Below are 6,000 nucleotides of genomic sequence, written 5' to 3' on the forward strand. Positions count from 1 at the left end.
TTGTAGTGACGTTAACACCGTTTTGTTTTACAAAATGAAAGCTTCCTTCATTTAAAGGGAAGTCAAAATATTTATGCAACGCACTTTATTGACCCTAAGTTATGAAATACGTATCCATACTAAGTTATGGATAAAAACGTTGCAATCCCTATAAATATTACATCACGTAAATACTAATATCTCAAATAAAATATTTGTCTATTTTGAGTTTCTCTTTGCTTATAGCTTTCACACTGTGTGTGTGTTGCTATAGATGACCTTAACCCAAGCGAAGGAAAGTGGAGAGTGTGGGCAGTGGACTCTGTGATCGTTGGCCGTGCAGACACACCGTGACTCCGGTAATAAAGTGAGAAATATTACCTCTGACTGGGGCTTTGATCAGCTGAGCGCACCGGGACCGCCGAGAGCACTGTCGGTGGGGGGAGTTAGGAACCACGGGCCTCTCCCCACCCCGCCGCGCGCCGCAGCCAGTGCACCCCTGTTTACTGGGGTGTGAAGCCTTAGTTCTAATTTCACAGGCGGACTCATACACGTCATGAACACAATATTGATTTCCCAGATAGCCTATTCATGTGTTTGTTTTACACCTGTGTAATTCGTTTGGATCATCATTTGAAGGGCTCCATAATAAGAGAGACCCAGAGAGAGTTCATCTTTAGTCATCAAAGTTTAAAAGCTGAGAAATACAGTGTAATTCAATGGTACAATATGGATTGTAGGTTATAGGCTAGTCGAAAACTAATGTGAACTTCATGAAGATGAAGCTATGCGCTTTAGAAAATGTTGGTCAGAATAACCTTAAGTATAGGCTACTAACCAACCACATTAATCTTGCATTGTAATTATATATAATAATAATTAAGACTATCTTAAAATATAACTCTTCGTTTCAAACTATGCCAAAACCACAGACTGCAAAATGATTTAACAATTGTTAAAATGTCTATAGAGGGAAAGAAAATAATCCTCAAAGGTTTGGAAATGCTTCTCTAAACTATTGACGAAATACAGCAGCATATGCAGGAAAGTCATACAATAATATTTTATGTTTCAAACTTCCTTTGTGCCTATCACAAATAAGCCTACTGTTGTTGTGGACGTGTGCAGCAGGAAAGGTTGAGGACCCCAGATTTACAGGGCGGGATGATTGGAATAGGGCGCAAGGTTCACCATCAAGCATGTGATTTGATCTTATTCATAAAATTACTTTATTTTATCAACGTGCAAGTGAGTAAGGCGGGCACAAAGGCACGGGAGAGTGCGATGTCACTAACCACGATCCAACATTGCGAGCCTGTGCCACGGTGCTTGCGTTGGGGTGAGAAGCTGTGCACAGCCGCGGTCAGCGTGCCAAAACGTATTACGCTGAAGAAAGAGGACGGTTGAGAGACTACAGTGTTACAATACAGCACAAAAACCACCCACCTTCTCTCCGTATAAAAAATCTGGACCATGCATAAGCAAACTTTTATGTTCATGCGAGCTACGTTTGAGAATGTACATAAAACGAAGAGCCCAACGACATTTGTAAATAGGCATAGGCTACAAAATAGCCTACAAGTCGACAACATATGGCCCATGCTATCTGTAAAACTTGGAGTTCTTGGAATCTCCTCAAACATATGCCAATTTTGACCTCCCGGGGCACTGACCAGAAACTATATAAACATTTTCCTGACTTTCCAACTCCAACGCAGCATGGAGAGAGAAATTCGATGAAACCTATAGATTCCTGCTCCCGTCCCATCTCTGGAACAGCTGTTGCCTCTCCCCTAACTCGATAATCAAACGCTGACACGACAGAGCTTCTCCCATGCAAATTGCCCTTACCGCCTCACCATTAAATGTCTGCAACTTCACCTATACTTAAGAATGAGCGATAATATTATTCTTATAGCCTTGAATGGTTAATTGATTATGATATCCAGTTTTGCTCAGTTGTAGGCCTGCACTGGAGCAGAAATCCCCACCTCACTTACATTCTCACATTACAGTCATTGACTTTAACACTAGGGGGCGAATTCCATCCAGAAAGAGCACAACTTATGGGTTGGTTTATTGTTGTGGGCTGATGCACTTATGACGGGAGTTCTCTCTATACTCGTGTTTGATTCCTGTCCCATCAGCATTTTTTATTCAAAGAATAGCCCTGTGCTTGAAATTGAAATTTCTAGCCTTGGCAGTAGAAATAGGGCATATCTAACGAACCTATTGAATAACATAACTATCAAAATAACAACGGGAATTTAGGTGTGAATGCCTATCCACTTGATGAAAACGATGAAAACGGAAAGACCCTTGGTCCAATGAAAAAGTGGCGACAACCAATCAGAAACCAAAGGAAAAAGTATTTACGCCTCCTAGGACAGCGAAATGGGGTCTAGTCTTTTGAGGGCCTGTATTGTTCTAGTTTAGATTAATGGTTCCTCACGCTTATTCTGCAATACGGGTGAAAGGGCCAGGATCACTAATGATTATAATATAATGTGTGGTGATAACCACTCCCTTTGCGATATTATCTCGCAGTAGGGAATGCTCTAGGGACGGCCTGCGAGGCTGAAAACAGGCAGATAGCTCCTGCATGGCAGCAGATTTCGGCGCTATAACCCCGCAAGCATGCGCAGCCCTGACCGGCTCTGATATCAAGTGCCCCGGGTTGAATTAAAATACAGGGACGAATGTACGATAGCCGGGAGATTTATTTTGCGCTGTCCGTGATTTATTTTTGTCCTTCCTTTTTTCTGAAGGAAAAAAATGTGCACACAAAGGATACAGCCTATAGTGCTGTATATGGACTTGTATTAGGCTATATAGGCACAATGTCTGTTTTAAACGTCCCCCCAAAAAACACATACTATGAGTTTAAGGTGATTTTTAGGACACAAGGGAGTCTTTTGGAAGAAATAGAGATCGTGCTGAAGCATAGCATAACTGTAAACGGCCGGTAGCCAAAATTGAACAAGAAGGGCCTTTTCTTAATTTGCACTGACGAATAGCCTGCATCTCCACTATAACACAAAAGTCTTTATTAAAAGCATAGACAATGACCAATGCCAACATAAGTCCTGTAGACTAGACATCTTAAAATGTACAAGATGGTAGTTTTGAACAAAGTCACATTCTTCTATCAAACAAAGGCTAGATAGGAAAATAACTTCGAAGGACTGACCATCAATATATTTTTTACTCAGCATTCCTAAATCTGATGACATTGTGGAAGTACAGCATCACTATCAATATTCACTGATCAATAATAACGCCTCCCTTCCAAACTTGAGGGGGGGGGGGGGGGTCTTGCTGGACCGCAGGAGATGCACAGCAGGCAATCCTGCACTATTCATCTTCATTGCCTTTTGTGTGCAGAAAAAGCAACCCGTGCATAAGGTAAAGCCAGCATCAAAGCCGCGTGGCTTATTTTATATCCTATAGATCAGGAGGGAGACAAAGCTTTATTTTCGCCAGGAGAGAGATATTTTACCTCTGCCTTACGGTTTTATGTTGGAGAGGTGTCAGCCACAGGAAATGGATGGCTAATGCATAGGCAAAACGCGCTCGGCTCGGCATGCTGCACGTCAGCGGCTCCTCGCAGGGGGAGAGCGCCGGGATTTAGGGCCGGTGGGAGCCGAGCATGGGATTGAGTGCTGGGAATATAAATGTATTTGGTCCCCTCACATTCACGTGTACACGCGCAAACCACACACACAAAGGCTACACATTCAAATATTGACAGACAGGAAGAGAGACTTCGTACTTTCCCCGTAGGCCTAGGCTACATGTTAGACTCTTTAAAATAGGAGATGACTTTAGTAGCCTACTTCATCGTATGAGTTCAGTTTATTTCGCTTGTAGGCTGTGCGGCAGATAAAGAGTTAACGAGATTTACATTGCTGCTCCAAAACAGAGCCTCCCTGTCATATTCTACCCATGTTAAATAGAAATCTAAAGAAGTAATTGGAATTTACTGCATACCTGAATAACTGCATATAAATAAGCACACATTTCATTGGGGGGTTCACTGACACTGTTTGGTTGTATAAAACTGGTGCATACATTATAATACGTGGCAAATAATCTTATTTTGCACAAGGCTTGCGACGTGCTTGGGATTCTGTCCAAATTACGAAGGATTCAAACAAGCGTTTTCAATTTATTAAACCTATATGGGCCACATTTCATCTTAATGGGACAATTTATTTCCGGGAAAGGATTATCGGCGGTGGTTGAAACTACACCAGTCAGTAAATCTTCAGCATCCACGTAATTTAAGACGATACAACCTTGTTTATTCCGACGACCACGTTCACACACGCACGCGTGAAGCAGCAAGCTTTTGGTGCACATGGTGGTATGTTGCCAAGGCCTCCAGCACCCACCTCATCTCAGACAGCGACATTGACTTTGGCAATGACTTCCAGACAAATTCTTCAATTCTAAAGCACCTTTCCCCCGTCTGCATGCGCTTACCGAATTTCGTCAAGGAGGACACAAATCCCTGGGATGGGATTGGCAGTCATGCACAGGTCTCCCTGGGCCTGCCGGGCTAGGGATGTAAAGTGGCCGTCAGAGGCGCGACCCCCGGTCGAGAGGGCTCAGGCGGATTTGGAGATAATGACATTGCAGCCTCTGTTAAGATTCACATTAACCATTTCGCGACATGACCCCGATTGCCTTTGTCTTATCCCATCCCCCTGTGTCAGAAGTCTCAACAGCTATGGGGTTTGTCCGCAGTCATATTCAAAACATTAGACAAGCCGAACCACGGTGGAAGCATCAACACTGTCTGCAGTGGAAGGCAGGAAAATGGAGAGATAGTAATGAAGAGATACACAACATAAAGAAAAAACAAACCAGGGAGAAAAAAATCCATTCACTTGAAGCAACACAGTTGACATTCATAGACCACACTATCAGGCTCCATTCAGAATGGACCCACTCTGATAATTATCTCTGCTTTCTGGGAATATATTTGGACAGGCATGTCACAATAATGCCTGCATGAATATAGTATATGGACCTTCTTATTCATTGACTGGAAGTTCCCTTTCTTTCAAAAGCCCCACTGCCTCTCCCCTGCTGAGTCCCCAGAGTGAAGACAGTAGGAGGGAGACTAAATTGTTTCTTTCTGCTCCGAGGTCTCCAGGGATGAGACCAAGAACCTGTCCCTTTGGAGAGCAGATTTGTTCACTGTGTGGTTCCTGGATGATGAGAACAACGAGACAGGAGGTAGGTTTAAGAAGTTTGGGGAGAGAGATGGGGGCTTAGTAGGGTGGAGTTATGGGAGTCATGGGAAAGGGAGCAAGGCTAGAGAGGGGGGTGGGGAAGTGAGGTTGGAGGGGTCAGGGGGGTTTCAGGAAGAAACGGACATTGTTGAGCTGCTGGAGGACAGGAAAAGGGAGTGAGTGGCTGGTTTGGGAGGTTTGGGTTGTCATGAGATCATTTGGGGAAGTCCATCAAAGAGGTACATATGCAGGGTACTTTGAAGAGGTAAAAGGGAATTGATTGGAAAAAGGTTGGGGAGCCCAGAGAGATTTAGGATGGGGGTCTAAGGAGGTCGCTGAATGGCTATGAGTTTTTTAGGAACAAATATTTTTTTGCGATAAGTTGGGGTGATTTTTTTTATTAGTGTGAGTGGTATTAGTTAATTTGTTAGGTATAAATTAAGTTATGGACCTTGAAAGACTGTCCTTTATGTACATCTAGTGGAAATAAGGTGAGGTGTGGTAGAGTTTTGGTGATTAAGATAAACAACCCTTCCTGCCTTGTATTTCTCTATGGGTTTGGGACCATTGTTGGGTGCAGATGTTGGGGATATTCCAGTGCACTGAGCTCAACATGGGTGGGAGCCTGCTCTGCCTACCGATGAGTTGAAAAGGTGAGGAGGTCGCGACCTTCCGGGGGTGTTTTACGACCGAAAGGACAGGGCTGATTTGTCATCGCTGGAGCGTGCCGCTGGCATGTTCACACCCTTGAGTTGCAGGGGGCCGGGGCAGGGCGGAGAGG

This window comes from Hypomesus transpacificus, chromosome 15 (assembly GCF_021917145.1).
Source record: "Hypomesus transpacificus isolate Combined female chromosome 15, fHypTra1, whole genome shotgun sequence".
In the NCBI taxonomy this organism is placed as follows: domain Eukaryota; kingdom Metazoa; phylum Chordata; class Actinopteri; order Osmeriformes; family Osmeridae; genus Hypomesus; species Hypomesus transpacificus.